The sequence below is a fragment of the Solanum pennellii genome, chromosome 7, assembly GCF_001406875.1.
Source record: "Solanum pennellii chromosome 7, SPENNV200".
Classification (NCBI taxonomy): domain Eukaryota; kingdom Viridiplantae; phylum Streptophyta; class Magnoliopsida; order Solanales; family Solanaceae; genus Solanum; species Solanum pennellii.
Window position 1 is genome coordinate 57,936,268 of NC_028643.1, and position 14,266 is coordinate 57,950,533.

The window sequence follows — 14,266 nt, forward strand, 5'->3', positions numbered from 1 at the left end:
ACGGTCAGAGACTCGTTTCCCGTACCAATTTCTCAAGAGTTGAAGTGTTTTGCAACGGGAGCTTACGACGGCTCGTCGTGGATGTGACGGCACGTCCTGCAGGTCCGTCACAGATTACAGAGAGTCGATTTTCAGTACCCAATTTCAGAATTTCTAAGTATGCTGAAACGAGACCCTGCGACGGTCCGTCGTGCCTGTGACGTTCCGTCGTGGGGTCCGTTTCCTCAGCCAATTTTCCAGAAATAAAATCTGCTGCTCAAAACGACTTAACAGGTCGTTACACAATATATACAATAACAAAGAGGTCCAGATCTGAAAGTAGCAGGGGGCATTCGTAAGCCCAAAAGACATTACTAAGAATTCATAATGCCCATACCTGGTTCGAAAAGCAGTCTTTGGCACATCTGTTGCCCATATTTTCAATTGATGATAACCGGATCTCAAATCAATTTTAGAGACGACACAAGACCTTGTAACTGATCAAACAAATCATCAACGCGAGGAATGGGATACTTGTTCTTAATAGTTACCTTATTCAGCTGCTTGTAGTCTATGCACATCCGGAAATTTCCATCTTTCTTCTTTACAAATAAAACAGGAGCACCCCAAGGGGATGCACTCGCTCTAATAAAACCTTTACCTAACAACTCCTGAAGTTGGACCTTTAACTCCCTTAACTCAACTGGAGCCATTCCATAAGGGGGAATTGAAATGGGGCGAGTACCCGGCTCCAGATCAATACAAAAATCAATATCCCTATCCGGTGGCATAGCAGGAAGGTCTGCGGGAAACACATCCAGAAACTCACGGACTATCAAAACAGACTCAATCGAAGGTACTTCAAATGTATCATCCCTGAGTTGTGCCAAGAAAGCTAAACAACCCTTACTCACCATCCTCTTAGCACGAAGAAAAGAGATAATACGAACTGGAGAGGAAATATTGTCACCGTCCCACACTAGCGGATCTGTCCCAGGCTTGGCCAATGTCACAGTTTTAGCAATAGAATCTAAGGTTGCAAAATTTGGAGAAAGCCAAGTCATACCCAAAATTACATCAAAATCAACCATCTCTAGAATAATCAAATCTACATAAGTATTGCTCCCCACAAAAGTCACAAGGCAAGACCTATAGACCTTCTCAACTATCACAGACTGACCCACAGGAGTACAGACACGAATAGGCATGTCAAGAAAATCACAATATAAATCAAGACAAGTAACAAATGAGGAAGATACATATGAAAATGTGGATCAAGGATCAAACAATACAGAAGGCATGCAATCACAGACCAAAAGAGTACCTGTGATAACAGCATCAGATGTCTCTACTTCAGACCTCCCGGGGAAAGCATAACAATGGGCCCTATCACATGTCAGTTCATTGCCCTTACGAAACTGCGCTGCAGTAGTTCAAACTTGCCCGCCACACCGACTAAACTGGTGACCACCTTTACTTTGGCCACCACGTCCTCCAGATTGGCGGCCTCTACTATGACCACCTCTACCTCTAACTGCTGGGGGCCTGTAACTCTGTTTTAGACAATATTTCCTTATATGTCCAACCTCTCCACATCCATAACAATTCCTGGAGTAAAGTATAGGTCTTTGTGAAAATGACGAAGTCTGGCGATAACCTCCAAACTCAGAAAAAGGCTGAGTGGTCTGGATGGATCCCCAGCTGAAGCCTGTAGTGAAGACTGAATAGGACGGGCTGGGTAACCTCCTGAACTCTTCCCTCTGGAGTAAGAACCACTAAACTTCTTAAATGTCGACGCCGTGGTGAAGTAGTCTGGCTTAACCCCCTTTACCTCTAACACAAAATCAACCACTTCCTGAAAGGATTTTGCTGTAGCAGCTACCTCTAAGGCTAGAATATGCAAATCTGACCTCAATCCTTTCACAAAGCGACGAATCCGCTCTTGTGGACTGCAGCAAAGTTGAGTGGCATACCTGGATAGTGAACGAAACTTGGCCTCATAAGCAGCAACAGACATCCTTTCTTTCTCTAGGCTCAGGAACTCATCTCTCCTCCTATCCTACAAGTCTGGGGTATATTCTTCTCCATAAATAATTTAGAAAATGATGCCCAAGTCATACATGGCGCCTTTGCAAGTTGACACTCAACATAGGACCGCCACCACATTTTGGCATCCCCCTAAAACTGGTAGGTCACAAACTCAACACCGAATCGTTCTACTATGTGCATTTTATGAAGCAGTTCATGACAATCAACAAGAAAATCATAGGCATCTTCAGATTCAGCACATTTGAAGACTGGAGTGTTTCAACTTGAAGAACTTAATGAAAAGTTCATGCTGATCACCTGTCATTATAGACCTTATAGTCAATCGAGAAAATGTTCCTACTTCCAATGATGCATCCATGTGGGGAGCAACAGCAGCTGCATGTTGTACTCCCTGAACCTGAGGTGCTGGTGAAAAAAACACTGAAAGTGTCTGTCCCTGATCAGATAACCCGCTAAGATAAGTAAGAACCTGATTAATCATCTCTGGGGTAGGCTGGGGTGATACTTCCTTATCCTGAAACTGCTCATTTTCCCCTTCTTCACAATCTCTCACTACCTCATCAATCGGTGGAGGAGTCACTGCTCTATTCCTAGCTGGACCAGGTGTTTGTCTTCTTCTTCTAGGGGGCGTATTACTGTGACCCCTACCACGGCCTCTTGCCACTGCTCCTCCTCGAGTTACAACCGCAATGGTTGGCTCAGACGCACCCTGTCTTGCCGGTGTTGGTGTTTGCACAGTTGTTGCTCTAGTTCTAACCATATATGAAATAGAGTGAGAAGGTCAGATACCAATTTTTATCACCTAGATACCAATTAAATCCAAGAAATAGCACGAAAAAAATAAAGAATAGAGTTTTCCTCAAGTCCTATAGCCTTTCGAAGAAAAGTAAAGGCGTCCTCATACCGTTCCTCAAGACTCTACTAGACTTGTCCTTGTGTGATGAGACCGACGAACTTAACGCTCTGATACCAAGCTAGTCACGACCCAAAACGAGTAGTGAGTGGCACCCACACTTAACCTCCTAGGTGAGCGAACCAAGAAATCTAAACCCCAACATTTACCAATAGTTCAACTATAAATAAACAAATAATGCGGAAAATCCAAAACTTATTAATGTAACCAATTAAATAAGCTTCTAAAGTTTAACACTTATTATCCCCAAAATCTAGAAGTATCACATCAAAGACATCTATCCTCAAATTACCAAGTCTAATAGTATTTAAGAAACCAAAATAAGCAAAAAGATGGTCCATGTTCGAAATGAAAAGACATCAAGACGTGAATGAGAGAATCCAGCACGAGCTAAAAATAATAAATCACCCTGAACTCTGATGTGCTGGAGACTGGCTAGAGCTGAGGGCGAGTTGAAGTCGATGGAACACATGCTGCACTCCACAAAAGAACAAAGAAGAAAATATAAGTAGGGGTCAGTACAAGGAACACGTACTGAGTAGGTATCATCGGCCAACTCAAAATAGAAAGCAATATACATTGAATAATAATATACAATCAACTACAATACTTAACAGGTGGCAAACAAAAAACACATGAACAAGTGACAACAACACTATAGTAGGTAGACCATCAATCACAACATCAAGCACACCTATGAGGGTTCATGCCTCCACACCATACTCATTTGGAAAATGGGTTATGCGAGATTGATAATATTAAGCTAATTCAAGATTCCTTTCCTTTAATGTTATTGTGTCGGAATGTGACACTCCGATCCCATATACCATGTCGAAACGTGACACTCTAATTACATAATATCGTGTCAGAATGTGACACTCCGATCCAATAACACTGTGTCAGAACGTGACACTCCGATCTAATTATTTCATTATTTTATTTCGTCAAGCCTTCTTTATTCAAGGCATCATTTTAATAGAAAGGGTTCAAAAGTAGAAATTCAACAGTCTCATAATTTTAGGCCAACCACAAACCATGAAATCAAGACATATGATATACCGTGGTTTCACGGTATTTTCAATGCTTTTTCCTTAAGTTTAGTGTGTGTCCAAAAGCCTTTTTGTATTAATTTTTATGTAAGTTTCACTTTATTCGCAGGAAATCTATCTAAAAGATGAACGCAGAGGTTTTTGAGCAAGAAATGTAGAAAAGTACCACCTACGGAGCTTGTGACGGTCCGTCGTGCCCGTGACGGTCCGTAGGCGGCATCGTAGTAAAGCTGCTAAAGGAAGATGGGGAAGTCTGACCAAGTGTGGGGTTACGGAGTGCGTGACGACCGTTGTAGCCATGACGGTCCGTCTTGCTGGTTCGTCATGAAGATCAGAGAAGTAGTCCGAGTACCCAAATTCTAAGAGTTCAACTGTTATAAAACGGACACCCTCGACGGACCGTTGTGCCTGTGACGATCCGTCATACCTGCCGTCGAGGGTAATAAAGAGAGCAGCAGAAGAATTTTCAAAGTATGGGACGACGGAGTCCATGACGACCCATCGTGACCACGACGACCCGTCGCGAGATTCGTCGACCCAGTCGCGTTTTGATAGATTTCCAGCATATAGAGTCCTTCTTTCGTTAGGTTTTTGTTTTTTTATAAATAGTTTGAAAAACCTCATTTTTGGGGTTAGACTCTTTGGTGATTGGACTCTCATATAGTTAGACTCTTGGTTATTTTAGTTTTTTTTGTGGATTAGACTTGGTGATTATTATTATACTTTTGGAGAATCTTTAGTCTTCAATTAATTTCAGTAATTGATTGTTGGTGATTTTGTTGATTAATCAAGTGAATTTCTGGATTTTATTCTTTCTCATTGAAGTAAGTGCATGAATTCTTATATTACATATTTGAATATTGTGATTATGACTAAGGGTAACTAAACTCCATAACTAGGGTTGTGGGAACCATAGGCGAATAATGAGGTAAAACCTTACTAAAATAACAATTCTAGAATAGTGTCTTGCAGGTATTGATAATTCTTTCGCTTAGAAGTCTTTTTAATGGATGGCCAACGTTAGAAGTCGCCTTAATGCTACTTGCCGGACGAAGGAGGTAGATAATAGGAAAAGAATTATCAACATAGATTTAGTGTATACTATCTAATAGGCTAGTATTGATTGGTACGAGGTAATAACTTAGTCAAATATCGAATACGGTGCTTAATATGAGCTAAAGGTAAGGGTTAGTATAGCAACACATGCAGCCAGACCAAGGTGCGGAGTGAAATTTTCTAGATGCTAGACCAAGGATTTAGAAATACATAACTTATAACTTTGCATGCAAGATACTAGGAAAGAATTGTTATAGTTAGAATTATCAAGTTAGAAACCTCTGGGGAACACGCAAACCCTAGTTACTTTTATTAATTTATTAAACTCCAACATTTGAAGTTGTTAGTTGTCTCCTTTAATTAAGCTAGTTATTTTCATTCATTTAGAAGTAAAAACCCCATTTTTATTGTCTTTGCTTTCCATGGAAATAATTGACTAAATAGTATTATTAATAGACTGAAATTAAGTCTGAACTATTTTCCTCGTGGGAACTATCCCAACCTCATTAGTTGGGTTCTTTACTTGATACGACCGCTTTACTTCTTATCTGAGAAGTAAGTTTGAGCATATCAAATTTTGGCGCCGCTGCCTGGGGAAGTAGCTTTAAGATTAACTTAAACTATTACTGAAATTTAGTCAAAATTTCTTAATTTTACTTTGTTTATTGTTTTTGATTCTTGCAGAACTATATTCCTTGTATGCCAAATACACGGAGAGTAAGAGATATCACAATTAGAGCGTACACTACGCAACATGAATCGAAACTTGGGTATTACTGATGATGATCCAAAGCAGAACATCCCAGCTCCGGTTGATGTTAATGTTCAGTTGTTACCCAATGCTCCGGGTGAAAACCAACAGAGGGGACAAAACCCCGCTCCACGGCCCCAAGAATACTACAGAGGCTTTGACAATATAGCAGACTACGATGAGCCACTTGTCTTGCCCCCTCTACCACCAGGCCACACCTTTGTCGTAACTAGTAGACTGATGCAAATGCTCACTGCCAGAGGTTTGTTTTCAGGACTACCTTCTGAGGATCCATATGCTCATATAGCTAAGGTAATTAGTGAAGTTTTAACTTACTTCTAACACTATATTCACCAACTAAATCACATTAAGTATTTGTAGAACTTAAAGACTTTGTAAGGCTAATTAGTTTAGGTTTAACTTACCTCTAGCACTATATTGACCAACTAAATCACATTAAGTATTTGGAGAACTTAAAGACTTTCTAAGTCTAATTAGTTAAGTTTTAACTTACTTCTAACACTATATTCACAAACTAAATCACATTAAGTATTTGGAGCACTTAAAGACTTTTTAAGTCTAATTAGTAATGTTTTGACATACTTCCAAACACTATATTCACCAACAAAATCACATTACGTACTTGGAAAACTTCACAAATTTCTAAGTCTATTTAGTCAAATTTTAACTTACTTCTAACACTATATTCACCAACTAAATAACATTAAGTATTTGGAGAACTTAAAGACTTTCTCAGTCTAATTAGTTAAGTTTAACTAACTTCCAAACACTATATTCACCAAAGAAATCACATTACTTATTTGAGGAACTTAACAATTTTTCTAAGTCTAATTAGTTAAGTTTAAACTTACTTCTAACACTATATTTACCAACTAAATCACATTAAGTATGTGTAGAACTTAAAGACTTTCTAAGGTCAATTAGGTAAATTTTAACTTTACTAAAACACTATATTCATCAACTTAATCACATGAACTTATTTGAAGAACTTAAAGACTTTCTAAGTCTGATTAGTTAAGTTTTAATTTATTTTAAACACTATATTCACCAACTAAATCACACTAACTTATTTGAAGAACTTAACAATTTTTCTAAGTCTAATGAGTTAAGTTTTAAGTTACTTCTAAAACTATTCACCAACAAAATCACATTACTTGTTTGGAAAACTTAACAACTTTCTAAGTCTAATTAGTTAAGAATTAACTTACTTCTAACACTATATTAACCAACTAAATCACATTAACTATTTGGAGAACTTAAAGACTTTCTAAGGCTAATTACTTTAGGTTCAACTTACTTCTAACACTATATTCACCAACTAATTCACATTAAGTATTTGGAGCACTTAAAGACTTTCTAAGTCTAATCAGTTAAGTTTTAACTTACTTCCAAACATTATATTCACCAACGAAAAAATTACATATTTAGAAGACTTAACAAATTTCTAAGTCTAATTAGTTAAATTTTAACTTACTTCTAACACTATATTCACCAACTAAATCACATAAAGTATTTGGAGAACTTAAAGACTTTGTAAATCTAATTATTTAAGTTTAACTTATTTCCAAACACTATATTCACCAACGAAATCACATTACTTATTTAGAAAACATAAAAACTTTCTAAGTCTAATTAGTTAAGTTTTAACTTACTTCTAACACTATATTCACCAACTAAATCACATTAAGTATTTGGAGAACTTAATGGCTTTCTAAGGATAATTAGTTGAGTTTAAACTTAACTAAAGCACTATATTTATCAACTAAATCACACTAACTTATTTTAAGAACTTAAAGACTTTCTAAGTTAATTAATTAAGTTTGAAATTAATTCAAACACTATATTCACCAAATAAATCACATTAATTTTTTGAAGAACTTAATAATTTTTCTACGTCTAATTAGTTAAGTTTTAACTTACTTCTAACACTATTCATGAACGAATGCACATCATTTGTTTGGAAAACATAGCAACTTTTTAAGTCTAATTACGTAAGTTTTAACTTGACTAAAACACTATATTCATCAACTAAATCTTATTAACTTATTTGAAGAACTTAAAGACTTTCTAAGTCTAATTAGTTATGTTTTAACTTAAATCAAACACTATATTCACCAACTAAATCACATTAACTTATTTGAACAACTTAACAATTTTTTTAAGTCTAATTAGTTAAGTTTTAACTTAATTCTAACACTATTCACCAACGAAATCACATTATTTCTTTGGAAAACAAAACAACTTTTGAAGTCTAATTAGTTGCGTTTTAACTTACTTCTAATACTATATTCACCAAATAAATCATATTAAGTATTTGGAGAACTTAAAGACTTTCTAAGTCTAATTAGTTAACTTTTAACTTACTTCTAACACTATTCACCAAGGAAATCACATTACTTATTTGGAAAACTTGACAACTTTCTAAGTGTAATTACTTAAGTTTTAACTTACTTCTAACACTATTTTCACCAACTAAATCATATTAAGTATTTGGAGAACTTAAACACTTTCTAAGGTTAATTAGTTTAGGTTTAACTTACTTCTAACACTATAATGACCAACTTAATCACATTATGTATTTGGAGAACTTAAGGACTTTCTAAGTCTAATAAATTAAGTTTTAACTTACTTCCAAACACTATATTCGCCAACGAAATCACATTACTTCTTTAGAAAAAATAACATGTAACACCCCGTAGCCAAAACTGATCAAAAATAAGTTTTTCAAAAAAATCTGCAGGTGCTACCAACGGTGGCATCGACGGACCGTATCCAGAATCACGGTCCGTCCTGTACGACCGTCGATGGGATGAGAAACTCCCTAAAATTTGAGCCTAGAAAAATTTGTTAAGTCTTGGATGACGGAAGGACTTACGGTCCTTAGGTCAAACGACGGTCCGTATTCCTTGACCGTCGATCAAGACTCCCTTCAACTACTCTCTGACAAGATCTATAGATGACCAGCATGGTTCGTAGGTGGACGTACGGTCCGTAGGTCTGACCGTAGGTGGAAAAAATTTGCAACAAGTTAAAGGGAAATGTAGTTGCGTCAAATTAAAATGATCATTACACTTAATACAAAATGAATTAGGTCTTCCATGACATACCCACAGATAGATAATTGAATTATCTTTCCATAGCCACCAACCTTGCTAAAATTAGACCTCCGAGTAAAATGTTATGCCCATTTTAGTAAAGGCCTGTCGAACAGGCCCTCACGACGGACCCAACGATGGGGCGTCAGGCGCATGACGGACCGTCAGTCCTGGCCATCGTGAGGCCCGACAGCAACCTTCCCAAGGGTCTTTGACCTTTCCCACTTTGTTTAAACCCTAATTTACATTATTTTGACCCTAAATCATCATATCTTAGTCAGCTTAAGCTTAGAAAGATAATTAAAACATATCCAAGTCAAATCATTAAATCAAAACATAGAAAATTAGAAGTAAGAGAGCAGAAAAAAGCTCAAGAACCCTAGTTCAACAACGCCACAAGCTCCAGCAGTTCAAGCCCCAAAACTTAAGTATTTTTCAGTGGATTTCATCACCAGGTATGTGGGATTTTACTAGTGGGCTCCTTTCAACTATTGGATACCTAGTTTTCAATCAGATTCTTGATTCAAATATCATGATTAGATCTACGGTTTCTAGAACTTCATGAACTTATTAGTTATATGTTCCAAATCAAATTTTTATGTAATTATTCAGTTTATTGCATGATTTTCAGAACCCTAGCTTTGTATTTCTTTAGTTCTTGAATTACACATTCTAGGTCAGATATTTTAGACAATTAAGATATACATGCCTCAGTTATAAATGCATAATTACCAAATTGATTGTTGCATTCTCAGTTTGCATGTTCAGTTTCGAGCTATCCAGTATTGACAGAAATTCAAACATAAGCTGTAAATTTACAGAATTCATTGGGAGTAGAATAATACCGAGTTGTACTAGGGTTTAGCGTACCCAATAGTCCTAGAACCACTAGTCAAGTAGGTTGTAAGTCCCCTCTGTGGGAAATCAGTTTAGTGATCACGCCAGCATGTCGTTATACCTTTGGCGGGGTACATTGGGTACTTTAGATGGGGCGTATACATCGGACTCCACATTTAGCTTATGTGGTTTTATTATCGGTTATTAGTAGCTCCCACAGTTTAGTCAGACTCTCTGCATTGACCATTTATCAGTATATTGAGTATTCAGTTTCAGTATGTTATAAATTGGTCATTGCACCTAGTTAGCTCAGAAATCAGCACATCACGTTCAGATTATTATACTTGTTTTTGTGCATGTTCAGTTATGTTTTATTTTAACTTTTTTCTATACTACATGCTCAGTACCTTTCAAGTACTGACGCATACGTGCGCTACATCTTCTCGTGATGTAGGTTCAGGTTCTCAGCATCCAGATCACGCATAGATCGATTTCCCGATCTCCAGTTCAGCAGATTCAGTGGTGAGTCCTCATTCTTCGAGGACAACAGTCATGAGTTTTATTTTAGTCTTTAGTCATTTAGTTTCAGTTTTTGCTAGATTTAGCTGGGGCTTGTGCCAGTATTTCTAGTATAGTTTAGAGGCTATTTTCCTACATAGTTAGATTCATCTTATTATTGAGTTTATATTTCTTTTGTATTAAACTCATTGTTTTCAAATATCTCAGTTATAGAATATGGGTATTCCCCGTCTTTTCATATTAAGAATGATTTAGCTTTTACAACAGTTTATTATTTTTAGTATGCTCATGATCATGCCACCAGGGTTAGCTTGGGATCACTTGTGGTCCTAGGTTCCGTGTCCGCGTCTTGGAGGTAGCTCGGGGCGTGACATAATAACTTTCGAAGTCTAATTAGTTAAGTTTAAACTTACTTCTAACAATATATTCACCAACTAAATCACATTAAGAATTTGAAAAATTTAAAGAGTTTAAAAGGCTAATTAGTTAAGTTTTAAGTTAACTAAAACACTACATTAACCAACTAAATCACATTAACTTATTTGATATAGTTAACAACTTTCTAAGTCTAATTAGTTTAGTATTAACTTACTTCTAACACTATTCACCAACGAAATCACATTGCTTGTTTCGAAAACATAACAACTTTCTAAGTCTAATTAGTTAAGTTTTAACTTAAATAAAATACTCTATTCATCAACTAAATCACATTAACTTATTTTAATAACTTAAAGACTTTCTAAATCTAATTAGTTAGGTTTTAACTTAATTCGAAGACTATATTCACAAACTAAATCACATTAACTTATTTGAAGAAGTTAACAATTTTTCTAAGTCTAATTAGTTATGTTTTAAGTTACATCTAACACTATTCACCAACGAAATCACATTACATATTTGGAAAACTTAACAACTTTCTAAGTCTAATTAGTTAAGTTTATGCACTTTTAACACTATATTCACCAACTAAATCACGTTATGTATTTGGACACTTAAAGACTTTAAGTCTAATTAGTTAAGTTTGAACTTACTTCTTGTCACGACCCAAAAATGGACGTGATGGCACTTGTCTTATCCCACCAAGACAAATCAGCCTAAAACTGAACTTATTACAATAAAATGCGAAAAATTTTACTATCGACTTATATTATACCCCAAAACCTGATTGTCACGTGTACAAGCCTCTGAAGTATTACAATTGATTCAAAAGAAAACTCAAGTCTCAAATGAACTTGTTTCTAGAATAGAACAAGAATATAATTAAGGAGAAGAAAGTCTGCTGCGATGGAAACAGCTACTTGACAAATCTCCAAGAAGCCTCGGAAAAGAAGAGAATGACAAGTACAACAAAAATCCAGGCTGATAACCTACAAAAATTTGTAGAGGCAAGGGGTGAGTACCAAACCACACGGTACTCAGCAAGTAAACGTCTAAACACAAGCTAAGGGGATGAAATACGAGTACTCCTACCACCCCCAACCAAACCTCCACAACTACAACCTGCATTAAAATCTACCCAACATAACAACTCAGAGTTTACATAGCACGTAGCTCAACAACAACACTTAGACAAATTACATATCCTCAATAACAACACTTTAACAAATTACATATCCTCAACCACAATACTTCAACAAATTATATATCCACAATAACAAGCTCAATATTGATCTATTACAAGTTCCACAGGAGGAAATCAGAAGATCAGCAAAACACGATATCAAGTTCACTAATAATAAGTATGTGCAATGCAATGGAATGCAATGTCAAGTATAATGATGCATGTCTGACCTAATGATACACACCCGCTGTCTCTCAGTCCGGGACCCATGGGGGACATATCTTTCCATGCATCTGTCGCGGCGCACGACACGACCCTCGATAATAGTAACCATCGCGGCGCGCGATACGTCCCTCGAAATATAGTATCCATTGCGGCGCGCGATACGTCCCTCGAAATGGTACATCCTCTTTAAGTTATCATTCTTTCTCAATGCACATAACACTTTCACAACCATGTTTCAGAATAATGCAAATGACATGTTCACACAAATAATGAGGAGATGACTACTTTCATAACATTGCACAATTCACAACCACACAAACATGAAATCAAATCAACAATGATTCAACAAGCCATCAGACCTTTCTCAACACATCACACATAAACAATTGACCACATTGCCTTTTGTTATCCTTTTTTTTTCATCATTAGAATTAATCAATGTGGACAAGTCAATCCATCACCAATCCCATCACTTCCAAACATATACCACAAGGAAATACACGCATTCCATACACTTAGCAAGAGTTTAGAAATCCACTTGCCTCAATTTATTGAACAATCACTTCGGGACTTTAGCCTTCCTCCTTTGTTGCACTTCCAAATAAAATCCAGTCTATTCAAATAATTAATCACTATGAGGTTTCAAAGTTAACAACACACATATTGCACGTGTCTAGACTAAACCAAAAAAAAACTCACGCTAATTTATAAGGAAGTTCTTAAGTTTCAAGATTAGGATTAAATTTTAATTTCTTTTCAATATCATAAATCTTAGGACATTCACTTAATACCATATACCTAATACTTAAATATATATATTAATATATCAAAACTTAAACGATAATATGAAAACTATTAAAAAGATCTCAAATTGATCCCAATTTATATCACCCATATTTGAATACCAAAATAAAGATATTTCAAGAAATACTTTTATACGGAAGGCTTCTTGCATGTCTATTTACCTCCCTTCCCAATAATTGTTTCATGATCATCAACAATTGGCTATAATTACTTAATGACTAAGGTGAAATTTATGCTAAATAACATATGCATATACACAAAATTAAAAATTAGTTTAACATATTAGTGTAAATTATACACGTATTAATCTAAAAATCTACTTCTAATTACATAAAAACTTAATAGAAAGGATGAAAATAATTACCTTGACGCCTTGAGATGAAAATATTGATTTTTCTCCTCCTTTTCCCCTTTTCTTTTCTCCCTTTCTTTTCTTTTCTTCTCTGCGTTTTTTTTCTTTTTCAAATCGTTCTTTTTCTTTTCCTCATATAATCCGTCACAGGCTTTAATGAGTTTAGGGCACTTTGCCCCTTTTCTTTTTATTTTATTTTATTTATTTAATTAATTAATTCCTTTTCTATTTTTTTAATTATTTTTTTAGCAATAAAATAATCTTTTATTAAATCTAAAATCATGTCACTAATTGTTACAAGTCATATAAATTATTTATAAAATCTACTAAAAAGGTTGATATAAAAATAATAGTCGGAATTTCTAAAACGACTAAGAGGGTCGTTACACTTCTAACACTATTAACCAACGAAATCACATTACTTGTTTGGAAAACTTACCAACTTTCTAAGTGTAATTAGTTAAGTTTTAACTTACTTCTAACACTATATTCACAAACTAAATCACATTAAGTATTTGGAGAACTTAAAGATTTTCTAAGGATAATTACTTTAGGTTTAACTTACTTCTTACACTATATTAACCAACTAAATCACATTAAGTATTTGGAGCACATAAAGACTTTCTAAGTCTAATTAGTTAATTTTGACTTACTTCCAAACACTATATTCACCAACAAAATCACATTACGTATTTTGAAAACTTAACAAATTTGTAAGTCTAATTAGTTAAATTTTAACTTACCTCTAACGGTATATTCACCAACTAAGTAACATTAATTATTTGGAGAACTTAAAGACTTTGTAAGTCTAATTAGTTACGTTTTAACTTATTTCCAAAAACTATATTCACCAACAAAATCACATTACTTATTTGGAAAACATAAAAACTTTCTAAGTCTAATTAGTTAAGTTTTAACTTACTTCTAACACTATATTCACCAACTAAATCACATTAAATATTTTGAGAACTTATAACTTTCTAAGGCTAATTAGTTAAGCTTTAACTTAACTAAAACACTATATTCATAAACTAAATCACATTAACTTATTTTGA